Source organism: Ictidomys tridecemlineatus, chromosome 11 (genome assembly GCF_052094955.1).
Source record: "Ictidomys tridecemlineatus isolate mIctTri1 chromosome 11, mIctTri1.hap1, whole genome shotgun sequence".
In the NCBI taxonomy this organism is placed as follows: domain Eukaryota; kingdom Metazoa; phylum Chordata; class Mammalia; order Rodentia; family Sciuridae; genus Ictidomys; species Ictidomys tridecemlineatus.
Window position 1 is genome coordinate 2,840,648 of NC_135487.1, and position 13,704 is coordinate 2,854,351.

Below are 13,704 nucleotides of genomic sequence, written 5' to 3' on the forward strand. Positions count from 1 at the left end.
CTGGCCCTGGGAGGTCACAGTGGCTGGCGCTGCACTGGTCTGTGCTGAAAGGAAGCCTTTAGCTCAAAGCAGGAAGGCTCTCCCTGGAGAGGACCAGCCAAAGAAAGGCCGGGAGGCTGCAGGGCACGCCCCGAGCTGGGAGGAGTTGTAACCCGCCCTACTTGCTCCTGGCTGTGCTCAGGAAGGTTGGTGAGCCCACCCTGGGTGCTCAGATCCTTGGCCCCCCATGGGTGGACGCAACCTGTGCTGCCCCCGGCAGGACACGGCAACCCCACCTAGCATGCCCACCTGGTTCCAGGCATTCCCAGAACCCGGGCAGCAGGAGGCCCCGGGACAGTCTGCTCAACCCCGACAGACCCCAGAGGGGAGCTGCCTTTGCTGTTGTGGCTACTGTGCCTAGATGGTGAGGTGGCCCTGGGCTCCGTCCTCTTGTCCCCACATGCACAGGCCACACAGCCTTTCCGTGAGACCCACCCACATCTCTGCTCAAAGGCCCGCCTGGCTGCTAACCCCTCCCAGACCTGCCTCTGAGGTTTCAGATCTTCCCAGTTCAAAGCACCTGCCCCAGGCCTCCCCTTCACCCAGCAGGTCACAGACCCCTGGGCCCACCCAGAGGAGCCCGTCCCGTGTCTGGTGAGGCCTCCACAGCCATCTGCGTCCCTCCCCTTCTCCCCACGGGCCCCTCGGACCCCGCCCCTATTGGGATCCTGGCTCCTGGACCTTCTCCTGGTGAGGCCAGGGTCAGCAAGGGCCCCGGACTCCGCCTAGCCAGACCCCCGCCTCCATGTCCAAGTCCCCCGCGCTGGCGTGAGGGCTGGCCAGCCACACTCCACACCACCGCCCCCTCTGCGGCTGCAGCCCCCGCCCAGACTCCAGTGGAGCCCCAGCCTCCCCAGCGCCACCCTCCCCGCCCCCGTGAGATGGAGACGGCCCTGGATGCCGTCCACCCCGCCGGGCTTGAGCGGGAGATGGTGAAGCACTGTCTGGTCCCCGTAGAATCACTGTTTTCTTTGACATTTGCAAGATCCAGGAAGGAAAATAAGTGGAAAGAGGTGGGGGGCGAGCAGCAGGGCGTGGGGTTGACGGAGCCGGCGGACAGCAGGAAGAGTGCGAGGGAGCGAGGCCTCCCACCTGTCCAGGGGCCACGGCCAGGACTCTGCCTTCTCTCGGGTGGGACACCCTAGAGGGGCAGAGCCAAGCAGGGGCCAGGCAGGAGGCAAGAGGTGCCCAGAGAGCAAGAGCAGCCCACAGCCCTCAGGGCCCCCCATCCCCAGCAGCCCCAGGAGCCTTTGAAACCAGCTCCTCTCTCCTCTGGGACCCACCCTGTTGGTGGCCTCCCCTTGCCCTGAACTTTGAGGCTTCTCCGCCACCTACAAGGCCAACAGGGGGCTCTTGACTCTGCTGGCCCGTTTTCCTTCTTTCTGCCCTCACCACACTGGAGTCCAGCCTCCCTTGGGTTCCTCCAACACACCATAGGCTCAGCCCTGCCGCAGGGCCTTTGCACTATCATCCTCTCTGCCTGGAATGTTCGTCCATCCTCACCCGGCCGATTCCTTCTTGACTCAGCCTCTGCTCAGTTCTCCCCTCCTCCAGGAGTGCTTTCTATTCTGTCACTCTCATGATTCCAGATTTTTTTTTTTCAAAATATCTGTCTTCTTTCTAAAGATTTTCTCTGTACCACTCACAACAAGACAAGAAGCTGCACAAAGCACAGATGCTCCTGGCCGTCTGCCCACCTCTCTCCAGGATCTGGAACGGACCTGGGTACCTGACGTCACTCACAAGGGTCTGTGAGGAGGATGCATGAGAAGGAGCAAGTGGCCATCTCTCCAGAGAACGCCCAGCGCTCAGGGGACACTATGGCTTCGCGGAGCTTGCCTTGCCAAGGCGCTGTTCTCCGAGCAGTCAGACAGACGAGACGGCGGATGCAGTGAAAACCAGTGTCCTCCTGCAGGTCAGACGCGGAGGGGCTCAGCTGCTCAGCAGGCCCACGGGCATCCGGGCTTGGAGCTGCCTGAGTCGATGGAGATGCCAAAGTCAAAGTCAGTTACTGAGGGAGACACAAGCTGGGGGCACTACAGTCCCCTCCCCTGCACCTGGCCCCAGGCTGCGGCCAGATGGCGAGCCTCCGGCCATCCCCAGGCTGCTCCCCAGGCTGTCCGGGAGGGCGAGGCTGGCCGGGAGGAGCAGCTCCACTCCCCGCCTGCTCCGCACCTCCGCGGTCCATCCCTGTCGGGGCCACCTTTGGATGGCTTCCAGGACAAGAGTTCCCAGGCCAGGAGCTCGGGACTCCGTCAGAGTGGCCCAGAGTCACCGAAGTTGACACTTGACCAAGCCCCTAACTGGTGGCTGCAGGAAAGGAGGCAAGGAAAGCCCCATGCACTTGACACGTCCTCCCACGGTGAGGCCAGTCGGCTCGGGCCCCCAGAGCCCACACCCCACTCGGCTGGAATGCGGAGGTCCACCTCCAGGTGACCTCGGGTCAGTGTCGACTGAGGCCTGACCCCTAGGCCCACAGAGAGCGGGTTTCTGCCTGTGTGCCCACCTGGCAGACACAGAGACCCGCATGCCCTCCCCTGGCTGGTGCCGTGGGCTCAGGGCTCCACGCATGTGACTTGAGCTCACCTCCTCCTAGGCCCTGTCCTTGGGTGCAGTCACACGGGGGCTCGGGGCTCTGAAATGGGCACAGTGCTCTCCGTGTGGGTGGCCACCGATGCCCCACCAGGTTCTCGATCCATTCACTTATTCCCTAGAGGGCAGACCCCCGGCCTCCGCACCCCCACCCCCACCCATAAATAGTAAGAGATCGGGAGGGCTCCCGGGAGGAGATGGAAGTCTCCGGAAGGGCTGACAGGCTGGGCAGGAGACCGGCAGGGACGTGGCGTGGGCATCGAGGCTGGTCTTACGGTCTTTCAAGACCCTCTGAGAACACACCGAGGAGGAGCAGGTGATTTGGGCTCCAGGTTTCAGAGGCTCAGTGCATGGTCAGCAGCTCCACTGCTTCGGCTCAGGTGAGGCAAAGAGAGAGCTCCACACACAGGGACCAAGTATGGACCCCAGTTCCCGGCCCCGGTGAAAAGCCTCCTCCAGCTGTACGTAGATCACCCGCAGTTAACCCAGGCCCGGGGCCTGATCACCCATGAGCCCACCCCCACAATCTAATTGTGCCACCTCTGAAACCTTCATCGTCTCACACACGAGCTTGGGGGACACCGCACCTCCAGACCTTAGCGGGCTACTCTGCCTGGACCTGTGCTGGACCTGGAGCCGCAGACAGGATTAGGACATGGCTGTCCCTGGAGGGGCTCGGTGCTGGACAGACACAGGCCACGGGCCCCTGCCCAGCCATCTCCCAGGCCAACACCGCTGGAGACACCAGGGAGTCCCGGGGGTCCAGGCCAAGGCCAGGGGAGCCCAGCAAGATTTTGCTTCTGTTCGACATTAGGCCGCCCAGGAAGAGGGGCCCAGGGCCCTCAAACACAGGTGTCTCCGTCTCCCAAGCCTTGCTCATGCCTCTGTCCCTCGGGGAGCCCCTCCCTCAGCTGTGTCTACATGAAGCCTCCCGTGAGATGCTGAGGAGACTGGTCCTCCCCTGCAGCATTGAGGGACAGAGCTCGGGTGGGCAGGTCGCAATCCTCTTGTGCTTTGATAGAGAACTCAGAGTGGCAGCATCCAGACGTGTCCAGACTGAGCACAGGTTGTCTAGACCTCCGGCTGCCCTCCAAGAGCTTCCCAATGGCCTGTGGCCGCCAGCCCCACTGATGGCCCAGCTGGGTTGGTGGCATCCTCGAGGATCATGCAGATCTGGCCTGGCTGGGAGCACGGGCTGTCGGCTGCCCTGGCGTCCACCACCTCCCCGGGCACCTGGGATGAGAGTCAGGCTGCCCTGCCCACATGCCCCGTAGGGAGCTGGGAACCCCGCAGCTGTCCCCAGAGTGAGGAGACAGGTGTTCACGGTGAGCATGTGGCACCTTGCTTCCCTGCCCTGCTCCAGAAACCTCCCTGCCCTCCAGGTGCCCGGCTTCTCGGCAGGTAGCTCTCTGCACTGTGCCGGAGGCAGGGAGGCAGAGGGGGCCCTGGTCTCTGTTCTCAGGGACTCCGAGGCCCAGGGAGGGAGACACGGACCCGGAAGCTGCCTTGTGCCAGGGAGAGGTGGCACCTCTGTCACTGCTGTCCACTGCCACGGACAGCACCGCTGTCCACTGCCACGGCACCTGTGGTCGAACCCCGGAACTGGCATGCACGGACACAGTGCAACCCCAAATGCGGTTTCTTAGAACAATCCTTTCTTAACGCACAACCCTGCAGGCAGCAAGCAGGCAGGACTCAGCAGGGTGGCTCTGCTGCAGGTGTCAGCTGACCGCTGGCCACGGGCATGGGCCGGCTCCTCTCGTGCTCCTGCAGGCTACCCAGGCTTGTTCCCATTCTGAAGGAGGAGCACAGAAACCAGCAAGGGCCCAGAGTCAAGCTTGAAAGCAGCGTGCTGCACTCCTGCTGCTGTCTGTTGGCCAAAGCGAGTCACAAGACCGCCCGTATCCAGAGGGCCCACCTCCTGAGGGCAGGAAACGCAGTCACCTGGCCAAGTGCCTGGTGACCGGGACGCCATGGCATTGAGGCTGTCAATGCCATCCACCACAGCATAGGAGCCTGACTGCCTTCTGTGACCAGGATACCATAGGCTGCCAGGACAGCAGAAGCCCAGCCCAGATGGGCTGGTGGACAACGCTACAAAAATCAAGACCAGAGTCAGGTCATGATGGAGGCGAGAGGTGGTGAGCGTCTCCCATCCCAAGGGCCCTGTGTCCCCATCACTGGTGGATAAGGTTAAGTCATCTCCCGTTTCCTGAGCCATTTGACCCAATAAGACCTGTTCTTCTCGGTCCAAACAATGGCGGTGGTCCCTCCTCCTGGACCATGGTCTTGGGCTAAGGCAGGTGTCACCTGGATGTCCTGAAGCGCCAAGGTGCCCATCTCCAGCACTGATCTCAAAAGCCAGGCTTCACCCTAGAAACACCCTCATCCAATCACCTTCTTTATAAGAAAGGAAGTCGATGCCTTCCTCATCAGTCCATGGTCAAACAGCTGCCCATCCCTGGATTTTCTTTCCTGCCTGCACAGCTCTGTCCTCAGCCCTGCTGGGCCAGGGAAGAGCTGACCTGCTGCCAGTCGGACATCTTGGATGTGAACCCCCAGCCATCCCCACTACCCAGTGCCCTGAGCAGGCACTTCAGCATGAGCTGTCTGCAAGCCGCTCACCCTTGATTCCTGCACCAAACCCTGTCATTCTGCTAACACTGGACGTTCGAGATCACCGGCTCTGCCCTGCTCTGACTGGCAGGCTGGAGCTGAGCCATGGGCAAGGCAGCCTGTCAGGGTCATGGCCCATGCAGCCAATCAGCCAGCCGCCAGGTGGTCAGGCCAGAGCCCCATGGCCTCTGTCTCTGCACAGCCAGATCTTAGACAGGGGTGGTTCCGGCTCAAGCGATTGAGGACAGGCTTGAAGCAGGGCATCGTGGTCCAGGATGGCGGGGCTCCTCCTGTGCTCCATCCCAAAGTCCCTGCTCCCCAGGCATCTAAGATGGTGCTGAGTGGTGCAGGCAGAATTACCAACGTCTCCAATGCTGGCAGTACCCCAGCACCTCAGGGTCCTATGACGCTGGGGTACCCCAGCACCTCAGCAATCTGTAATTATTAGTGGTACCTCAACATCTCAGGAATTTGTAATTGTGATACCCCCAAATCTCAGATGGCCATAATGCTGGGTGGTCCCCAGCATCTCAGGAATCTCTAATGCTGGTGATACTCCAACATCCCAGGAACCTGAAGTTATGAGTGGTACCCCAGATCTTCAGGTCCATATGATGCTGGGTGGCACCTAGAATTTGGATATTTGTGGGGCATTTGTGACACTGCTCCACGGCCACAGATTTGTGTCACTGAGCCACAAGATGGCTGACTGGAGAACATGTGGGCTCCCTGTGTGTTCCCCATGGCCTGCACCACGCCTGCCCCGTGGTGGGTGCGCTGTGGAGGTGTGGCAGGTGAGAGGAAGCCCAGGGTCAGTGGTGCTGGTCAGATGGGAGTGGGCTGCATGTGTGCAGACTCAGTGCGAGGTCCAGCTCTTCTCATTACAGCCGGGCAGCTTGCGAGATGGGAGAAGGTCCCCGTCCGACTCCCAACCTGGCTCAGCCAGGGAGCGTGGGAGGCGTTTCTCCCAGATGCCGTCTCCCAGCTGCAGAACCAGACTGTGGGTACAGACCCCCGAACTGGTAGATTTGGGACACCACCCAGGGATACGGTTTGGACAGGTTCCAGACTAGCCCTTGGGATGTTGGGGACAACGTTGAGTGTGTCCTAGGGCCCCGGGGCAGCCCTAGCTACAGCAAGACCACCGTGGGCGGCAGACAGTGTGAAGCCAGCTCCGCCCTGAGGTCGTGGCCCAGCCAGCCCAAAGGCCCTGAGTGGGCATTAACTGGAACAAGGTGGACAGAGCCACAGCCCAGGGCTTTGGGCTGCATCTGGCCCCAGTAGGTCTTGCTTCCTTAGCCCAGCATCAAACAAGGTCCAGCGCTGCTGCTGACTGTCCCTCTGGCCACCGAGGTCATCCGCAGTCGGCCTCCCTTTGAGCACCGCTGAATCTGAACATGCATCTCCACTGCGGAGAGCACCCTCCCCCTGACCGAGGCTCCTCAGGGAGGAGTGTCCCAGAGAGGCTCAGGCTGGGGGCTTTGGAATCCAAAGCCGAGTTCAAGTCCCCGCTCCACCATCCACAGTGGTGCGACCTTGGGTGAGTCCCACAGCCTCTCCCTGCTTACGGTTGACACTCAGGCCTCCCCTGACCCGGCTGTGAGGGTGGGTGGGAAGGTGCACCTGGGGTAGCCCCTGGGCACAGGGCACCTGGCACAGTCCTTTCCAAACATGGCTGCCCAGCGTGGAAACCAGGCTGTGTCTAGTGCACCCGCGGGAGCACATCTGCTGTGTGGAGGCACACTGCGTGTGCTTGGCAGGCGTGAGAGGGTGAGCTGCAGCAGACACAGGGACCCCGCGACGTCAGGACGCCGTCTCTGTCTCACCAGCCAGAGTCACAGACCCCTGCAGAAAGGCACCGACTCCCGCAAGCTCAACGTGTGGCCCGTGTTGTCGGAGGCAGGGTGACCTCCGCCCCACACTCCGACTGCCACCACCCTGCATTCTCTGTCCCTCTCCCGGGTGTCACCCGGCTGCCGTCCATGGTGACGGGCTGTCTGGGAGAAGCATGCAGGCTTTCTGTGCTCCCTTCCTGCCCCGGTTCGCGGACACCAGGTTCTTGAGCATGAGGGGCCCACAGCGCACTGGCAACTCCCTCCCCACAGGCAGCCTGGCTCCCCGCCTCCCCCTCACCCCAGCGTCCTTGCAAGTCACCAGCACAGATGCCACAGATGTCCTCGGCTCCATCGAGGCACACCTGGATGGGAAGGAGGGGTGGAGAACGCTCTGCAGGCTGAGGCTTGACCAGAGCGCTGGGCAGCTTGCAGCTCCAAAGTGCATTTCTGACCACCTGGGCATTGGCCAAAGCGTGCACCAGCCCGGGTCTGCCCTGACCTCTGCCAGGCCGTGCACCCCGGAGCCCTCACGGCGTGCACCCTGGCACACTCACAGGGACTCACTCTGGTGACAGATGGCTAGCGGGCCACGAAGAGGAGCCAGGGCGTTTGGGCACAGCCTCTCTCCTAAGCTAATGGCTGGTGAGAGAAGTGGACATGCACCTCCCAGCATGCCCCAGCAAGGGCCGTTACTAAGGTCCGACAGGGGTTGCTGCCCCGGAGCAGCAGCCCACAGCCCTTCCATCTCTGCTTCGGGGAAGCCCTGGGGGCCAGGACCGGAACCTCCCCCCACCCTGCTCCCACGCAGCTCGCTGGCTCCCGTGGCTCCCCTGTGTTCAGGCTCAAGCTCCCTCGGAAGCAAGGCAGGCCACCGTGGCGCGCAATAGGTGACGGCTGTCTGCTGGTGACAGCAGCCATTGGCCATGTTGAGCCCTCGTCCCTCGGGCTCTAGCATCACCACCCCCAACTGTCTCCACGGGTAGGTGCTGCGCCTCCTCCTCATTTCATCACTGGGAACCTGAGGCCTGGAGGGGTCACTCAGCTCGTGCCTGGGCCTGGCGCTGGGCCTGTGTCCAGGGGCCATGACTAGCGAGTGGCCCATCAGGGATGGGCATCCCCCACCCCAAAGCCCAGGGCGCACCCTGGCACACTCACAGGGTACTGACTCAGTGACAGATGGCTAGCCGGCCCCTCCCTGCTCCATCCTGCCCGCGGGTCCCACTCAGAGCCGGAAGAGCCGTGTCCCACTCCCGGGCTTCCGCCTGAGCGGACCGCGGCCTGAGAGGGGCAGTGAGCCCGGGGAACCTCAGACTAAGAACCAAACCTGGATTTGAAATGAAGTGACCTGGGCCCAGCGTCCTGCCCCTGGTCTGAGGTGACCGCCACCTTCCCTGGCTACGGGGTGAGCCAGGAGCCAACGCAGCCCTTCAAGCTGCTGGCACGAGGACAGGTGCTCGCTGGCTTCCTGTCACCCAGCACCCAGCGCTGTGGATTCAGGCAGGAAAGGGCCCAGAGGTGAATGGGGCCATCCAGGGAGAGAGAGGACGAGCCCTGGATCCCAGGACACCGGAGACAGAGCGGGGACTGAGACAAGCACCAGCAAATGCTTCAGATTCTGGCTTAAATACCTGGGGGGAGGCTTGGTCATGGAGCGTCTTCATGAGGCCAGATGTGGTGCCACCCAGAGGGGCCGCCTGCCTCAACCGCCCCTCCCAGCAGCCTGCCCCATGCCTCAGTCCATGGCCTCTTTGCCCATGGAGGGGCCTGGCCCAGCCCGGGTCACCTGTCCAAGCCAGAGTTCCAGGTGAGCCTGCCAGGCCCCGTGTGCCTCTTCACACCCCCGGCAGGCAGCCCTCTCCGCTGTCCTGTTGGCCCCTTGTGTGACTGAAAGCTCCGTCCCTGTCCCCAGTGCCAATCAACGCTGATTTGATAATGAGGACATGGTTTTGAGAAAAATTAAGAAGGTCTATTGCTTCGGTAGCAAAGGAGGAGGAACACCGGGGACTCCTGTCCCAGAGGCTGTGACTCTCCTGTTCAGGAGAGGCAGGGGTTAAAGGAACTTCAAGGGTTACATCCCAGGGTGCTCTGTAGGGGTCCCAGGGTGCAGATGTGGGATTCACTTGTTAATCTGGGAGATATTCACTGCTCAGCAGGCATCTCCTCCTGGAGTGGGTGTGGCTCGAGGCCAGTCAACTGGGCATCTCCACCAGGTCCAAGGTCAGAACTGCGTCCTGTCCTACAGCGGATTCTAGGATCTATGTTTCAGCCTAAAGAGAGGACGGGGTCACTGTGGGGCAGCCAACAATGCAGCCCTGCACCTCCCTGCCTCTCCCAGGGCTGCCTCCCTGCCACCTCAGCCTGCCGAGAAGGGGGACAAAGGCCCCAGAGAAGTCCAGCTGACCCTCAGAGGCTCAGCTGAGGATCAGTGCTGGGACCTCGGCCAGCTCCATCCGCCTGCATTATCTCTGGCCCAGGAGACGAGGCTGCCCCCACCTCAGGTAGGAGCTGCTGGCAGGCACCGCGCCCACTTCTGCGTAAAGTGCCCAAGCAGCACTTTGCCAACAAGCCTCCTGGACACGAATGTGGAGGCTGGCCACCTCCTGCACAAGCTTTGTCCTTGCTGCAAGACACTGTCTGGCTTGAGTGGCTTCCCTTCAGGCCAGAACCCACTCCATAAACATGGTAGTCATATTCCTGAACAGGGGCCTGGGGATTCAAAAAGGTGGGACGAGAAGAAAGAGGGACGTCTAGCGCCACGAGGCTGAGACGTGACTTGGACAAGGCTTTCTCAGTGAGGCACAGGCTGAGAGCCACCACGGCTGAAGGCTGGGTCTCCACTCTGGGAAGGGATACAAAGTCCCGTGCAGAGGCAGGGTCAGGACGGGATGACAGTGTCACCGGCAAGCTTGGAGCCTTGGGAGTTATTCCTTCCAATTTGGGGGAACCGTCTTCCTCCATGAGGGGGGACGTCAGGAGATATGAACCTGTTTAACCCGGGGAGCAGCAGAGCAGGGCTGGTGGGACGAGCCCCATCCACACGGGGCTCGCACAGCGCCACGTCTCACACTCCAGACCCAGCCACCCCCCAGTCCCTGTCCTGTGTCCCACCAGGAGCACACTCACCTCCCCCACGCGGCTTGCTGTCCCCTATCACCCTTCTCTAATTCCACTGTCACCTGGGTCAACCTATCACCTTCTCTAATTCCACTGTCACCTGGGTCAACCTATCACCTTCTCTAATTCCACTGTCACCTGGGTCAACCTATCATCTTCTCTAATTCCACCTTCGGACCATGAGTGATGGGATGGTGACGATGACAATCTAAACAATGACAGTGTTCAGCCCATCAGCAAATACGAAGGGACTCACCAGCCCCAGGCTCCACTCTAAGCCTGAGATGTGGCAGTGGGCGGGGCCACCTGCCTCCTGTCCCCCAGAGCTGATGTTCTGCTCACAGAGGCGACAGAAGAGCGGGGCGCCTTGCTAGGAGGCCAGCCTGGTGTGGCGAGGTGCTTCGGGGTAGGTGTACCATTGCCAACACCCCTGAGGTGAGGGGTGCCATGATCACCCCATTCCACACAGAGGTCAGGCTCACACAGCAGAGACCTTAGGGGGGGACAGGCCAGTGCTTGCTCTCCGTCCCTCCAGCTGGCCACCTCTGCCCTCCGGGGTCTCCACGGTGTGTTAGTCTGGTTTCCATCCTGTAAGAAACAGCGGAGTGATCACCGCACGTGGGGGAAAGGTGGACTGGTCTCCCTGTTTCAGAGGTCTCGTTCCTGGTCACTCGGCCCTGAGGTCTGGGACTGCGCTGGCCCAGTATGTCCTGGCAGGATCACACCATGGCGGGGGCCTGTTCACCCCCAAGGACATGCCCACGATGACCTTCCAAAGACTCCACCACCTCGAGGTCCCACCTCCTCCAGATAGTGCCACAGATTGGGGACCAAGCCTTCAACCCAGGGGCCTGGGGGGACATTCCACACCCAAACAGGAGCCACGGAGCCTTCCAAGAGAGAGCCTCCGGGGTGTTGGTGGCCGAGCCGCAGCCTTCACCTTGCTCTCGTTCCTGGGAGCCCCCAGGGCTGGCGCTGTCCTGCTCAGCAGAGGGCTCCCCCAGCAAGGATGGGGCCTAGGCTGAAGCCGGGCTGCAGAGTGGAGAGCCACACCTGGGCTCAGCCGAGATTCATGCTCCATAAGCATTTCGCAGGCTCCCTCCAAGGAGCTTATACAGACATTTGGGTTGATAAGCCTGAAAAATCTCTAGAAAGTATCTAATTAATGCATCCTTCACAAGTAGAAGGCTTTAGTAATTGCTGTTCAAGCAACAGAGAAGTGGAGAAAGCTTTCCCTGCAAATGCTGCAGGGACCGATAGAGATCCACATGGCTGCTTCCTCTGAGCTCGGCTCTGTCTCCTGCAACCTATTGACATCCATTAACATTCTTCCAGCTATAAAAAAAAATGCATCTGATTCTAGCACCCTCCATGGGCAGGAAGCGGGGCATTGAATTACGGAGCCTGAGTAATTGCCCATAGTCATTGTGACGGAAAATGGCAGAAATCGCCATGAGTCACGAGGTCCTGGGAAGGCAACTGTTTAGTGACGATAATTCTGTAAGGATAATTTCATTAATGGAAGTGGGAGACGAAGCTTGTGCCAGCGAAGACCGTGAATGTACATATAAATATCCGCGGACATGCGTCTAGTGTTTAAAAAACGGCCACATGTAAATGGGACTGTACGTGTCTGCCTTTTAATGAATGCCCAGGAGCTGAATGGCAAAGCACCATTCAGAAGTGATTTGTGATAATCACACGGGGGAGAAATCCTTTAAGTGAAAAGAAATGGGAACAGGGATGTTTCAAGCCGGGATGTAAAAAGCTTCTATTTGATTTGGGGCCACAAAGGATTCAAAAGACATCAAAGCATTGACGGACTGAAGAGCTTTCACCAAAGGAGGACCTTCCCAGTTCTGGAATTCAGCACATGAATCCAATCCTCAGCCGGGAAGGTTATCTGGGGAGGGGGTGGCGGGCTGCCAGAGCTCCCCGCACCTGTCCTGCCCAGGCTTCCCCTGGGTGGGGTTCTGCGCACCTGGACCCAAACAGCCCTCCCTTTATGAAATGAACCGAGACGCATGTTCTGGCTGAAGGAGCTGCTCCTGGTGCCACATCCGAGACCCAGCATTCAGCAATCTGACTGGACTTTTGTTTGGGGCCTAAACTCTCGTGCGCCTGGACAGGGTCTTCCCCTCCCCGCGCAGCTGCGTCCCACCTTCCCCCACGCTCCGTCCTTCCTGCCCGTCAGCACAAACAGCAGAGCAAGGAGAATGACCCGTCCTCTGCAGCCTGAGACTCCAGAATTAGAAGATGGCCAGCGGGTTGTGCATTGGCCTGGCGGCCGTCACCATAGGCAGCCGGGCCAGGCAGAGGCCGAGGTAGAGGCCCCGCTCCCTCCCGATGAACGGATGGGCGCTGCTCTTGGCTTATGTCTTGAACTTGAGGCACAGCACCACCAAATGAGCCTGGGAGCATTGTTACTGTCCAGTCCAGTGGCCTTCAGTGCGCTCACAGCACCGTGTGGACGTCAGCTACAACGCATTCCATGTTTCATCATCCCAGAGGGAAACCCTGCACCCAGCAAGCCGCTGCTCCCAGCGCCCTCCTCCCCCGCGACCGCCCATCTGCTCTGTTTCTATGGCTCCGTCTATTCTGGATGATTCATATAAATGGATTCGTGCAATATGGGGTCTTTTCTGGCTGACTTCCTCCAGCAGCGGGATGTGTTTGAGGTTCATCCACACGGCAGCGAATACTCGCTCCTCATTCTCTTTACGGCTGAATAATATTCCGTGGGATGCTCGGAACTCGTTTTGGTTATTCACTCTTCCATGTATGGACACTTGGCTGCCTCTGCCTTTCGCGTCTGAACACGCTCCGTGGACAAGGATCTCAGCCTCTGCTTCCCCTTCTAGCTTCACACTCAGAGGGAGCTGCTGGTTGGAATATGGTAATTCTAATTTTTTGAGGGGCCTGGACAGGCTTTGGGTCCCTGCCTCCCCCCCCCCCCGTGTGCTGGCCATGTGTCTGTGTCCTTGTCCTTCTGGGCTCTAACTTCTGAATGTTCCTCAGGCGTGGCCACAGCTGCATGCTGAATTGGGGGAGCACCTCCGTGGGCACGCCGGTCACAGGGTGTCCCACCCGCCACGTGTCTGCCTGGTTCTCTCCTGGGATCTCGGGTTGGAGGAGCATCAGTGTGTGGCCCGAAGAAAGCAGAAGCAGGAGGCAGAGGGGTCCCTGCTTGGAGGAGCTGATCCCCCCGGGGCTCAGCCAGGTCCGCCCTCCCCTGCTGGGCCCAAGTGTCCTTCACTACCCTTTTAGCAGGTAAGGACCGAGGGCGGCACAGCCGAGTGGAGACCACACACCTGCCGTGGTACAGTGAGGTGGTTGGGAACAGTGGCCACATTCCAGGCCCCTCTGCGTCCCCGCAGCTGCTGGAGACGCGGAGCCCTCACCAGGACTGTGGCAGAAGGGCTCTGAGCCCTGGGCACCCTGGGTCCTGGCTCCCAACACCTGACCCCTGACCTCGACACTTGTTCCTCAGCCCTGCCCTGCGCCATGA